Below are 15331 nucleotides of genomic sequence, written 5' to 3'. Positions count from 1 at the left end.
CTTTCAACAAATTATGGACGTGTGCTCCCAGATCCCCTTGATCTACAACACTCCACGGTGCCTTACTGTTCACTGTACAAGACCTACCTCGGTTGGTCTGACCGAAATGCAACACCTCACATTTGTCTGAATTAAATTCCATCTGCCGTTTTTTCAGCCCAGTTTTCCAGCTGATGCAGATCCCTCTGCAAGCCGTGATAGCCTTCCTCACTGTCCACTACATCCCCAGTCTTGATGCCATCCACAAATTGCCACTCCCTCAGCACTATCACTCCAGTTCCCATTCCCCTGACTTACAGAGAAGGTGCAATGTAGGCAAATCAAATGAAAGCTCCACAACAAAGTACACTGGGAGATCAAGGGTTCATTTTCAGCTTTAGCTTCATTAGGCACATGTATATCAAAACATCGAAACACACAGTAAAATGCATTGTTTGCATCAATGACCAGCACAGGCCTAGGGTGTGCTGGTGGCAGCCCGCAAATGTCACCATGATTCCTGGATTCTACACTTTATGATGCATAGGGACAGTGATAATTTATTCTGATCTTCCAGTTTTTCTGAGACCATATCATATTCCTACATTGCTTGATAGCATAGTGATTGGAGGAAAATACAACTGGTGAAGCAGAGTTCTCCTTCTGCAAAGCACAGTAAATAAGGGTAAATAAGGTTTTTTGTGCTTGATACATCTTTAAGATGTTTGAAAGGAAATCAGAATCAGCTCCATCTACCTCAGCAGCTTCTCTAGAACCAGGTGTATCTACCTCAATACTGCGGAGATAGCATATTGAATGATCTTGTGCCCATATTTTCCTATTTTTGGGCAAAAGCAATGTATGGGCATGAATATGTCTATAGGAACACTCACAGAATGCTGGAGGAACTCAGCAGGTCAGGCAGCATCTGTGGAAATGAATAAACAGTCGATGTTTCAGGCTGAGACCCTTTATCAGGGCTGGAAGGGGAGGGAGAAGATGACGGAATAGAAAGGTGGGGGGGGGGAAGAAGGAGGATAGCTAGAAGGTGAAGCCAGGTGGATGGAGAAGAAGGAATCTGATAAGAGAGGAGAGTGGGTCATAGGAGAAAGGGAAGGAGGGAACCCAGTGGGGGGAGGGCCATAGTCAGGTGAGAAGAGGTAAGGGGCCAGAGTGGAGAATAGAAGAAGAGGGGAGGGTGAGGAACAAGTACCAGAAGAAGAAATCAATGCTTATGCCATCAGGTTGGAGGCTTCCTAGACTCGATATGAGGTGTTGCTCCTTTACTCTGATAGTGACCTCATCATGGCAAAAGAGGTGGCCATGAACGAGCATGTCAGAAAAGGATTGAGGATAGGAATTAAAATGGTTGGCCACTGGGAAATTCCGCTTTTGACTGAAGAAGCAGAGGTGCTTGACAAAGCGGTCTCCCATTTTATGTCGGGTCTCACCAATGTAGAGGAGGATGCATCGGGAGCACCAGACAAAATAGAGGACCCCAGCAGATTCGCAGATGAGCTGTTGCCTCACCTGGAAGGACCGTCTGGGGCCCTGAACGAAGGTAATGGTGAGGTGAATGGGCAAGGATCGCAGTTCTGGAACTTGCAGGGATACAGTATGTACCAGAAGGAAGGTTAGCGGGGAAGGACAGATGGACAAAGGAATCATGGAAGGAGCAGTACCTTTGGAGGTGACAGAAGTTGCCCATGGGGTGGTAGGTAAGGTCAAGAGGAACTCTGTCGGTGAGCACAGACATTCCGAAAATGGAGGAGATATGGATGGGTTATGGCAGCATCAATGGTGGAGAAAGGGAAAACCCATTCTTTGAAAAGAAGGACATCTCAGATGTCCTGGATAGGAAAGTCACATCCTAGGAACACTCAGCTCTGGAGGGCAGGGAAGTATAGACATATACATTAGACGTATAGTACATTCCTCCCTTCAGTACCATAGTTCCAAGAACACTCATAGCCAGATTTCTACATCTAGAACTTAACACCTCCCTTTGCAACAGGACACTTGATTTCCTTAACAACAGGGAATCCAATAAATCCAGGACAGAATCTGGCTCTGCGCAGTAAATTCGCAACAGAATCCCATCTGGTCCAGGGAATTGGGACTGGACCAGCGGAATGCATTAAGTGAACCTGCTGTATCATGGATAGGGCGAGAATCAATAATTTGCAATTACAATGAATCTGAAGCAAACCTCAGCATGGGAATCTGGTGGAAGCTACTTGAGGGCACAGATATTTATAGCTGGACCATTGATAGCAGAAATGGACTTTGTTTTCTAGAAGAATCCACTATTGAGAGTAGATTCCAACTACAAAATCCAATGGGACCCAAATGCATTTGCTGGGTTTTGGGCTGGCATTGGTATCAGAGAGAAAAAAACATGCCCACAGATCCTGGTAAGGCTGAGATTGGCCACAGTTAAGTTGTGGTAACGTTGGGTTTTAATTTTCTATTTCAACAGCTCATCAGTAGAATCCAACACACAGATTGTCCAAACCTGCTGCACACAGGAAAGGGCTTTGCCAATCTTTGAGGGCCTATCCTCACTGCATGTCAAAGTTTTCATGAAATTAAGTGCAAACACGAGGAAATCTGCAGATGCTGGAAATTCAAACAACACACACAAAATGCTGGTGGAACACAGCAGGTCAGGCATTTTGTGTGTGAAATTAAGTGATGTGATTATCTGTACATGAACAGAGACATTCACTCAGTGGCCACTTTATTAGGTACTCCTGTTCATTACTGCAAATAGCTAAACAGCCAATCATGTGGCAGTGACTCAGTGGATAAAAGCATGCAGACATGGTCAAGAGGTTCAGTTGTTGGTCAGGCCAAACACCAGAATGGAAAAAAAATATGATCTAAGTAACTTTGACTGTGGAGTAATTGATAGTAGCAGGCAGGATGGTTTGAATATCTCACAAACTGCCGATCTCCTGGGATCTTCACATACAACAGCCTTCAGAGTTTTAAGAGAATGGTGTGAAAAGCAAAAAAACAAATAGATCCAGTGAGTGACAATTCTGTGGGTGAAAATGTCTTGTTAATGAGAGCTGTCAGAGGAAAATGGCCAGACTGGGTTAAGCTGACTGGAAGTTGGCTGTGACCTAAATAACCACACATTATAACAGTGGTGTGCAGAAGAGCATCTTGGTTAAGTGAATGGGTACAGCAGCAGCAGACCACAAATATCAGAATCAGATTTAATATCACTGGCATATGTTGTGAAATTTGCAGCTTTTGTAGCAGCAGTATATTGCAAGATATCATTAAAACTGTGAATTACAGTGTATATATATTTATTAAATTAAACAAGTAGTGAGGTACTGTTCACGGGTTCCATGTCCATTCAGAAATCTGATGGCAGAGAAGATGCTGTTTCTGATTTGTCGAGTGTATGCCTTCAGGCTCCTGTACCTCTTTCCTAATGGTAGCAATGAGGAAAGGGAATGTCCTGGGTGATGGGGTCTTTAATGATGGATGCTGCCTATTTAAGGCATTGCTCCTTGAAGATGTCCTGGTTGCTGGTGCCCATGATGGTGCTGACTGTGTTCACATCTTCCTGCAGCTTCTTTTCATCCCGTGCAGTAGCAACACCGCCTCCCCCCGCCCAATACCAGACAGCAATGCAGATAGTTCGAATTCCCTCCAGGGTACATCTGTAGAAATCTGCAAGTGTCTTTGGTGACATGCCAAATCTCCTCAAACTCCTAATGAAATTTAGCTGCTGTCGTGCCTTCTTTGTAATTGCATCGATATGTTGCAATCAGTAGCCACTTCATTAGGTGAAGGAGGTAAATAAATGGCCACTGAGTGTAAAGAGACACCCTCTTCCTACCCCGCCCCCCCCCCCCCACACACACACTTAAAGCACAAAGTTTAATTCACTAATTAGTAAGCTCCACTAACTTTCTCCAAAGAACCGATTTCCACTATTCGTTTGATGGGTACACTGTCCTTGCACAAGATTTAACCTCGTTCTGCTTCTGTGGGTGGACATGCTAACTTAGGAGTCAGCAAGAAATATTCTGATGGAAACCTGTGGTGAGGTAGAAGATGCCACCACCAACTTAAATTCTTAGCAACACTGGAAATTGGTCTGGCTTTTGAAATTGTCATGTCATCAAAGCTGCACGTTTGTCGCCCTCTATTGGCTTCCATGTCCTTTTCCTGTCCTCCCCACTGCATCTTGAAGGGGTAAGTACCCTAGTTTGTCAAACAAATGGCATAAGGTGTGGGCAACTTGAAACTGATTTGCTCTTCTGAAAATCCAAATAATAACTTGCTTATTCTACATTGATTAAGCAGTTATTAATCACAAAATGCCAAAGGTTTGAAAAGAATCAATAATGTTTTTGACACCTGCAGCTGAGCTGGGTAGCCTCTTGCCCGCGCAGAACATGGTTTTAATTTCAAAGGCCACTCCAGAAATCTGAGCATAGAAACAGAGGCTTCCGTTCAGACCATTCCTGGCAGTATGCTGCATGACCAAGGGCTGCAAATCTTCGGACAAGACAGTAAACAGGGAGGAGGCAGGAGAATGGGGTAGGGAGGGATAGTTAATCAGCCACAACGAAATAGCGGAGAAGACGATAGGCTGAATGGCATAATTCTGCTCCTATGTCTTAAGGCCTTATGGTCTAAACATGAGCCCTGTGTCTCCTCAAATAACAGATATGATAGTATTACCTTTTAAAAAGCTACTAAGTTTTAAGCACAGGAGATGCAGCTCACAATTTATACATAGGTCCCAATGCTCAACCAAAGCACAGGATGAACGTGCAGTACCTGAGACCTTTTTACTCCCATTCCAGCATTCCTTCCCAAACCCCTACAGTGGATTAGTACATAAATCAGCACAATACTTTGTTTTGACACAGAACATAAATGGTCTATACTTAATACCCGATTACTGCAAAGTTAATTGTTCTCAGCTTTTGCCAGTGTTACTTTTTGCTCGTTTCATCCTTCTGCATGTTGATATAGGAGAAGTAAATTAATGTTAAATCATTACATATATTATTATTACATTCCATCTATTTGCTAATGCCCCGGAAAATGAGCAGAGCAGTCAGGCTGCTCCAGCAGCATCTCACAATATACGAAAACCACAGCAAGCAGTCACCTCAACAGAAAAGGTAATTGGCTGCAGTCTTCCATCACTGCAGGACATATACGAGTCCGGGACAAAGCAGTGGGCAGGAAAATCGTTGCAGACACTACCCACCCTATAAACCGCATTTTCCAAAAGCTCAGTTCCTGCTATTAAAACTAAAACATCTCTCCATTTTAAAAGTTCCTTCTCCTAGGCAGTAAATTTGATCAACCATTCTAGTTAGATCCCCCAACCCTCCTCTAATACCCCAGTTACCGCACTGTGAACACGTTAAACCATTTTTTGTAATGCTGTTCACTTTGTAAATACATGTTGGCATTAATACATCTACGTACATTTTATTCCATATCCATACTTCGCTAACTATTTTAATAGAATTCTTTGTTCATTATAAATTTTTAATGTTTTTATTGCACATCACAGCAAATTCCTAATACATGTAAAGGTTTATGGCAAATAAAGATTGATCCTTGGAGTGCAAGCCTCCAGCACATAATTCTCTTTAACTTCCACCATGTCCAACAAGATCCCACCACCAGGCACATATTTCCCTCCCCCCCCCCCTCCCCCCCAACTCTCTGCTTTCCGCAGGGATCGTTCCCTACGTGACTCCCTTGTCCATTCATCCCTCCTGGCACTTATCCTTGCAAGCAGAACAAGTGCTACTACACCTGCCTCTACACCTCCAACCTCACGAGCATTCAGGGCTCCAAACAGTCCCTCCAGGTGAGGCGACACTTCACCTGTGAGTCTGTTGGAGTTATCTACTGAACCCAGTGCTCCTGGTGCGACCTCCTGTGTATTGGAGAGACCCAACATAGATTGGGAGACCACTTCGGGGGATCTACCAATGGTCAACTATTTCAGTTCTACTTCCCATTTCCCATTCTGACATGTCTGTTCATGGCCTCGTCTACTGTTGCAATGAGGCCACACTCAGGTTGGAGGAGCAACTCCTTATGTTCTGTCTGGATAGCTTCCAACTTGATGACCTGAACATTGATTTCTCAAACTTCTGGTAATTGCCTCCCCCCCACTTCATCATTCCTATTTCCGTCTCTCACCTTATCTCCTTACCCCCCCCCCCATCACCTCCCTCTGGTGCTCCTCCCCCTTCCCTGTCTTCCATGGCCTCTGTCCTCTCCTATCAGATTCCCCCTTCTCCAGCCCTTTATCTCTTTCACCAATCAACTTCCCAGCTCTTTACTTCATCCCTCCCCCCTACTGGTTTCACCTATCACTTACTACCTTGCACTTCATTCTTTCCTCCCCCCACCAGCTTACTATAATTTCCAATCTCTTCTTTCCAATCCTGATGAAGCGTCTTGGCCTGAATCGATGACTCTTTACTCATTTCCATAGATGCTGCCTGGCCAGCTGAGCTCCTACAGCATTTTGTGTGTGTTGCTGTGTTTTCCAGCATCTGCTGATCTTCTCTTGGCAATGCAAGCCTTAGCTGAATTTTCCTTTATTCATATTCCTCAGTTTTATTCTTTTTTCTCCAGGAGGACTATAACATTGTTGTAGGGAGGCTTATGTCCCTCAATAGCCCAGAGAGCTGTTTTGGCTAGAGTCAGGGTTTTATGCCTTCGCTCTTGGTAGGGTCACCTATGCCAAAAAGCTCAAAGGGTAGAGGCCAGACTAAGTGGTCCACAGGTCCTCCAGGTTCAGGGGCTCAGCTTAGGGCTAACAACCCTTACTGGTAAAATCGTAATGGAAACAGCAATGAAGAATCCTTCTACATCTGAGTGTGACGGTATTCCTGAGTCTCCACCTGGAACCTGCATGACTGACAGTAGTGAAAACCGAGCTACTAAGACGATGAAGGAAGACGTGAACAGCGCTGGAGATGGAGGACATTCTTTGCTCCCCTAAATGCTAGTGGCATGACTGGTACAGAGATAGAGATTTATTTTAAACGTAACTGATGATACAGTATTGTGGATGACTTGTTTCAAGAACAGTTTTTCAGAAGGATAAACTGGATTAAGAGGTAGCAAATGTGATCCTGCTGTTTCAGAAAGTAAAGAATAGGATTTTGGTACCACTGTCAAGGTTAGCATTTATTGAGCAACCATCATTAATTGCCCTTTGGAAGGTGGCAGTAAGCCACCTACCTTTGCTGCCACTGTCCTTCTGGTAGAGGTAATCGCACATTATTGAGTAGGAATTAATGGAGGCAAAGAATGCCACAGCACAGAAAAAGGCCCTTTGGCCCATCTAGTTTGTGTGAAACTATTAATCTGCCTAACACCTTTTGCCAAGTTCCAGGAGTTCAATTCTTTAATGATGAATTTCTGCAAATATGCTTTTTCAGTTAAGGGTGGTATGCTATTTGGAAGGGAACCTGCAAGTGGATGTGTTCCCAATTACCTGCTGCCCTCATCCTTTTTAGAGGTAAAGAGCACAGGTGTAGGAGCTGCTGCTGGATTAGCCTGGGAGCTACTGCAGTGCACTTTGTAAAGAATGCAGGTGATAGCCTTTGTGAATCACTTAGTTTAGTGGCTGGAGTACTGAAAAGGCAGGCTGTTTTGTTCAAGCTTCTAGAGAGCAAATGGAAAGTACTCCATCATTGTCATGTTCCTTGTAGACAGAGGAAATTCTTTACGAGTATTTGTCACAGGGTACCCAGTCTCCGATCAGCTTTTGCAGATGTAATATTTATGTGGCTATACTAGTTTGTTGATGACTGACAGTGGAGGACTCAGGGATAATGATGCTATTGAATGTTAAGGGTAAGTAGTTAACTTTTTTGTTGTGGTCCGATAATTTTGTGAAGTGATTATCACTTGCCACTTATCAATCCGTACCGAGAACCATAGAACACTACAGCACAGTACAGGCCCTTCAGCCCTCCATGTTGTGCCAGCCCATATAATCCTTTAAAAAAAAGCACTAAACCCACACTAGCCCATAACCCTCTATTTTTCTTTCATCCATGTGCCTGTCCAAGGGGCTCTTAAATACCCCTAATGTTTTAGCCTCCACCACCATCCCTGGCAAGTCACTCCAGGCACTCACAACCCTCTGTGTAAAAAACTTACCCCTGATGTCTCTCCCAAACTTCCCTCCCTTAATCTTGTACATATACCCTTTGGTGTTTGCTATTGGTGCCCTGGGAAACAGATACTGTAGATCCATAATCTTCTATGCCTCTTATAATCTTGTAGACCTCTATCAAGTCCCCTCCCATTCTTCTACCCTTCAAAGAGAAAAGTCCCAGCTCTGCTAACCTTGCTTCATGTGACTATTTTGGAGAAGGAAGTCGGTCGGAGGATCAGAACGGGAGTGCAGTGGGAGCCATTTTGATTTCTTCTCATCGGAGTTGAGAGGCAGGACTGCGCAGGCGTGTGACGTCGGGCAGTGAAGTGAGGAGGATTTAAAAAGGACACAGCCTTAAACAGCGGGCAGCGTCATTTGCGGGTAGTGGAGTGAGCCGGGAGCAGAGTGAGGGCTCAAGGGCTTTGGCTCAATGGGCTTAGGTGGAAGTGGGTGAGGCAAGGTAGGTTTTTTCCCTGTTATTTGAGGAAAGGGGAAGTATGAGATTGAGGGCAGCTTGTCATTCTCGGTGTCGGATGTGGGAGGTCCTGGAGTCTCCTAGCCTCCCAGACGTCTACATCTGCACCAGGTGCGTCGAGCTGCAGCTCCTAAGTGACCGTGTTAGGGAACTGGAGCTGCAGCTCGATGACCTTCGTCTGGTCAGGGAGAGTGAGGAGTTGATAGCGAGGAGTTACAGGCAGGTGGTCACACCGGGGCCACGGGAGGCAGACAGGTGGGTCACGGTTAGGAGGGGCAAAGGGAAGAGTCAGGTACTAGAGAGTACCCCAGTGGCTGTACCCCTTGACAATAAGTATTCCTGTTTGAGTACTGTTGGGGGGGGGGGGCGGGGGGGGGACAGCCTACCTGGGGGAAGCGACAGTGGCCGTGCCTCTGGCACAGAGTCTGGCCCTGTGGCTCAGAAGGGTAGGGAAAAGAAGAGGAAGGCAGTAGTGATAGGGGACTCTATAGTCAGGGGTTCTGACAGGCGATTCTGTGGACGCAGGAAAGAAACTCGGATGGTAGTTTGCCTCCCAGGTGCCATGTTACTCATCGCGTCCAAGATATCCTGAAGTGGGAGGGTGAGGAGCCAGAGGTCGTGGTACATATAGGTACCAATGACATAGGTAGGAAAAGGGAAGAGGTCCTGAAAGGAGAATATAGGGAGTTAGGAAGGCAGTTGAGAAGAAGGACCGCAAAGGTAGTAATCTCAGGATTACTGCCTGTGCCACGCAACAGTGAGAGTAGGAATGGAATGAGGTGGAGAATAAATGCATGACTGAGGGATTGGAGCAGGGAGCAGGGATTCAAGTTTCTGAATCATTGGGACCTCTTTTGGGGCAGGTGTGACCTGTACAAAAAGGACGGGTTACACTTGAATCCCAGGGGGATCAATATCCTGGCGGGAAGGTTTAATAGAGCTGTTAGGGAGGGTTTAAACTAATTTGGCAGGGGGATGGGAACCAGAATGATGGAGCGGAGCAGAGGGAAAACAGAAATAGATCTAAGGTAGTGAGCAGTAAGGATGTCAAGAAGGACAAGCAGCTGATGGAGCAAATTTGCAGCCATTGGGATGAGTTGCAGTGCAATCAATGCAAAAAGTACCAAATACTGGACTTAAGGTGTTATACTTAAATGCACGCAGCACAAGGAATAAGGTGGATGATTACAGATTGGCAGGTATGATATTGTGGCCATCACTGAGACGTGGCTAAAGGATGCATGTCTCTGGGAGCTGAACATCCAAGGATACATGGTGTATTGGAAGGATAGGCAGGTAGGTAGAGGGGGTGGCATGGCTTTATTGGTAAGAAATGATATTAAATCATTAGAAAGAGTTGACATAGGATTGTAAGGTACAGAATCTTTATGGGTTGAGCTAAGAAATTGCAGGGGTAAAAGGATCCTGATGGCAGTTATCTACAGGCCTCCAAACAGCTGCAGTGATGTGGACTACAAATTACAACAGGAAATAGAAAAGGTTTGCCAGAAGGGCAGTGTTATGATAATTGTAGGGGATTTTAACATGCGAGTGGATTGGGAAAATCAGGTCGACACTGGATCACAAGAGAGAGAATTTGTAGAAAGTCTACGAGATGGCTTTTTAGAACAGCTTGTTGTTGAGCCCATGAGGGTATCGGCTGTACCGGATTGGGTATTGTGTAATGAACCAGAGGTGATTAGAGAGATGGAAGTGAAGCAACCCTTAGGAGGCAGTGATCACAACATGATTGAGTTCACTGTGAGAATTTGAGAAAGAGAAGCCGAAATCCGATGTGTCGGTATTTCAGTGGAGTAAAGGAAATGACAGTGGCATGAGAGAGGAACTGGCCAAGGTTGACTGGAAAGGGACACTAGCGGGAAGGACAGCAGAGCAGCAGTGGCTGGAGTTTATGTGAGAAGTGAGGAAGGTGCAAGACAGATATATTCCAAAGAAGAAGAAATTTTCGAATGGAATAAGGATGCAACAGTGGCTGACAAAAGAAGTCAAAGCCGAAGTAAAAGCATAGCAGAGGGCATACAAGGAAGCAAAAATTAGTGGGAAGACAGAGGATTGGGAAGTTTTTAAAAGCTTACAAAAGGAAACTAAGGAGGTCATTAAGAGGGAAAAGATGAACTATGGAAAGAAGCTAGCAAATTATATCAAAGAGGATACTAAAAGCTTTTTCAAGTATATAAAGAGTAAAAGACAGATGAGAGTAGATATAGGACGAATAGAAAATGATGCTGGAGAAATTGTAATGGGAGATAAGGAGATAGCAGAGGAACTGAACGAGTATTTTGCATCAGTCTTCACTGAGGAAGACATCAGCAATATACCGGACATTCAAGGGTGTCAGAGAAGAGGAATATGCACAGTCACAATTACGACAGAGAAAGTACGCAGGAAGCTGAATAGTCTAAGGGTCCTGGACCAGATGGATTGCACCCTCGTGTTCTGAAGGAAGTAGCAGTGGAGATTACAGAGCCATTAGCAATGATCTTTCAAAAGTCGATAGATTCTGGCCTGGTTCCAGAGGACTAGAAGATTACAAATGTCACTCTGCTATTTAAGAAGGGGGCAAGGAAGCAAGAAGGAAATTATAGACCTGTCAGCTTGACATCAGTGGTTGGGAAGTTGTTGGAGTCGATTGTCAAGGACGAGGTTACGGAGTACCTGGAGGCATATGACAAGATAGGCAGAACTCAGCATGGTTTCCTTAAAGGAAAATCCTGCCTGACAAACGTTGCGCAATTTTTTTGTGGAAATTACAAGTAGGCTAGACAAGGGAGATGCAGTTGATGTTGTGTATTTGGATTTTCAGAAGGCCTTTGACAAGATGCCGCACATGAGGCTGCTAAACAAGAGCCCATGGAATTACAGGAAAGTTACATCCGTAGATAGAGCATTGGTTGATTGGCAGGAAACAGAATGGGAATAAAGGGATCCCATTCTGGTTGGCTGCCGGTTACCAGTGGTGTTCCACAGGGGTCCATGTTGGGGCCACTTCTTTTTACATTGTATATCAACAATTTGGATTATGGAATAGATGGCTCTGTGGCTAAGTTTGCTGATGGTACAAAGATAGGTGGAGGGGCCGGTAGTGCTGAGGAAACAGAGAGACTGCAGAGAGACTTGGATAGATTGGGGGAATGGGCAAAGAAGTGGCAAATGAATTACATGTCATAAGGGGACAGGAGGCTGGACCCAAGTGCAGGACGCAGGCACTGAAGTACTAGGGGCAGGACGGGAACAAGTAAACAAGAGACAAGACAGGGAGACTGTGGTGTGCATGAGGGACGTGACGTTCAAGATGATGCTGGGGTTCCAAGAGAGTCTTAGAGTTCAGGCAGGCAGGAGGATTCCAGAGTTCAGGCAAGGCAGGCCACTTAACTCCTGGGCAGGGCCCAGACCTCCCAGGCAGGAACACAGGGGCCTGGGCAGGTCACGGAGCTCCTGGGTAGGTTGCAGGGCACAACCTGTCAGCAGCGAGGGATAGGTAGGGGCAGAGACCTCTGGGCAGGCCGCATAACTCCTGGGCAGGGCCCGGACCTCCCAGGCAGGAACACGGGGGCCTGAGCAGGTCACAGGGCACCTGGGTAGGTTGCAGGGCACAACCCATCAGCAGCAAGGGATGGAAAGGGGTAGAATCCCCCACCAGGCAACAGCAGTCCAGCCAGGCTTGCCCAACAGAGGCAAGGGATAGGAAAGGAACTAGGTCCAGGGTGACTGCCAGACTTACTCAAAGAACTCATCTTTAATGAGGGGAACTCCAAGCCAGGGCAACCAAAAGAACAGGATAAGCAGGACAACCCCCCCACTCAGTCCGAGAGTCCCCTATATACACCGCCAGCCGATGGGTATCAGGTGCACCTCCTCGAGTCCAAACAAACCACGGTGATCCAACAGGTCTGACTACTTGGGCTCAAGGGTGAAAGGAGGGATGGCTACAAGACCCGGAGTCCACGAGTCTGCGGACCGGATCATGACCCAGAATGCAGGCCCCGGACCGGACCATAACATTACAATGTCGGAAAGTGTATGGTCATGCACTTTGGTAGAAGAAATAAACGGGCAGACTATTATTTAAATGAGAGAATTCAAAGTTCTGAGAGGCAACGGGACTTGGGAGTCCTTAAGGCTAACCTCCAGGTTGAGTCAGTGGTGAAGAAGGCGAATGCAATGTTGGCATTCATTTCTAGAGGAATAGAGTATAGGAGCCAGGGATGTGATGTTGAGGCTCTATAAGGCACTGGTAAGACCTCACTTGGAATACTGTGCGCAGTTTTAGGCTCCTTATTTAAGAAAGGATGCGCTGACATTGGAGAGGGTTCAGAGAAGATACACTAGAATGATTCTGGGAATGAGAGGGTTAACATATGAGGAACGTTTGACCACTCTTGGACTGTACTCCTTGGAGTTTAGAAGAATGAGGGAGGACCTCATAGAAACATTTTGAATGTTGAAAGGCATGGACAGAGTGGATGTGGCAAAGTTGTTTCCCATGGTGGGGGAGTCCAGTACGAGAGGACATGACTTGAGGATTGTAGGGCGCCTATTCAGAACGGAAATGCGAAAAAAAGATTTTAGCCAGAGGGTGGCGAATCTATGGAATTTGTTGCCATGGGTGGCAGTGGAGGCTAAGTCATTGGGTGTATTTAAGGCAGAGATTGATAGGTATCTGAGTAGTCAGGGCATCAAAGGTTATGGTGAGGTGGGGGAATGGGACTAAAGGGGAGATTGGATCAGCTCATGATGAAATGGCGGAGCAGACTCGATGGGCCGAATGGCCAACTTCTGCTCCTTTGTCTTATGGTCTTATGGACTTGTTCTCCAAACCAGGCAATATCCTGGTAAATCTCCTCTGCACCCTCTCCATAGCTTCCACATCCTTCCTATAACAGGTGCCCAGAATGGAACACAATACTCTAAGTGCAGTCTCACCAGAGATTTGTAGAGTTGCAACATGACTTCTCTACTCTTGAACTCAATCCTCCTGTTAATGAAGCCTAGCATCCCATAGACCTTCTTAACTATCCTATCAACCTGCGCAGCGACCTGGAGGGATGTATGGATTTGAACCCCAAGGTCCCTTTGTTCATCCACACTCCCAAGTAACTGACCATTAATCCTGTACTCAGTTTTCTGGTTTGTCCTTCCAAAATGCATCACCTTACACTTATCCGGATTGAACTCCATCTGCCATTATTCTGCCCAACTCTGCAGCCTGTCTATATCCTCTTGTAACCTTCGACAACCTGCAGCTCCATCCACAACTCCTCCAATCTTTGTGTCATCTACAAACTTACTCACCTATCCTTGTCTCTACATCCAGGTCATTTATAAAAATCACAAATAGCAGGGGTCCCAGGACAGATCCCTGCGGCACTCCACTAGTCACCGACCTCCAGGCAGAATACTCTCCTTCCACAACTACCCTCTGCTTTCTTCCTTTAAGCCAATTTTTTATCCAAACAGCCAAAATTCCACTTAACCCATGCCTCATGACTTTCTGGATGAGTCTCTCATGAGGGACCTTGTCAAATGCCTTGCTAAAGTCCATGTATACCACATCCACTGGCCTACCCTCATCAATTACCTGTTACCTCTTCAAAAAACTCAATCAGGCTCATGAGGCACGATCTTCCTTTAACAAAGCCATGTTGACTATCCATGAGTAGACTGTACTTCTCCAAATTCTCGTACATCCTTAAGAATCCTTTCCAGTAGTTTGCAGAACACCGACTTAAGACTCACCGGTCCATAGTTCCCAGGTTTCTCCCTATTACCTTTTTTAAACAAGGGAACTACATTTGCCATTCTCCAGTCCTCCGGCACTTCCCCTGTAGCCAAAGAGGATTCCAAGAACATAGCTAATGCTCCAGTGATCTCTTCTCTCAATTCCTACAACAACCTGGGGTGTATCATATCCGGCCCTGGGGATTTATCAATCTGGATGTTTTTAAGAAGATCCAGCACTACTTCTTCCATAATCTCTGCATTGTCCAGCACACAGGCCTGCTCTATTTCGACCTCACCCTGATCAAGATCCTTTTCGCTTGTGAATACTGAAACAAAGTATTCATTTAGGACCTCCCCAACCTCCTCCGCCTCCAGGCACACTTTGCCCTCTTTATCCTTTAGCGGTCCCACCTTCGTTCTCGTCATCCTCCTATTCTTCACATACGCATAGAACGCCTTGGGGTTCTCCTTAATCCTACATGCCAAGGCCTTCTCATGCCCCTTAGAGCTCTCCTAAGTCCTTCTTTAGCTCCTTCCTGGCTACCCTATATTTCTCATAAGTCCCTCCTACTTCCTGCTTCTTATATCTAACATATGCTTCCTTTTTCCTCTTGACGAGTTGCCTTGTGTTTCGTCAGCTACAGTTCCCTTTTCCTACCATTTTTTCCTTGCCTCAGTGGGACAAACCTATCCTGAACCCAGCTCAAGTGGTCCCTAAACTTCTCCCACATTACTTCTGTGCTTTCCCCTTTGAACATCTGTTTCCAATTTGACCTCAATGTCATCTGCATGCAGACTTGGGCTATTCCATTGACTGAGGAGTGAACATTGCACAACAGTCGGTAAGCAGTTCCATTTCTGACCTAAAGATGGACAGTAGGTTATTGATCGAATCAGAGTCATATAGTGACAGATCATGGAAACAGGTCATTTGGCACATCTTGTCTGAATCAATG

The sequence above is a fragment of the Hemitrygon akajei genome, chromosome 3, assembly GCF_048418815.1.
Source record: "Hemitrygon akajei chromosome 3, sHemAka1.3, whole genome shotgun sequence".
Taxonomy (NCBI): domain Eukaryota; kingdom Metazoa; phylum Chordata; class Chondrichthyes; order Myliobatiformes; family Dasyatidae; genus Hemitrygon; species Hemitrygon akajei.
Note: the sequence above shows the minus strand (reverse complement) of the source record.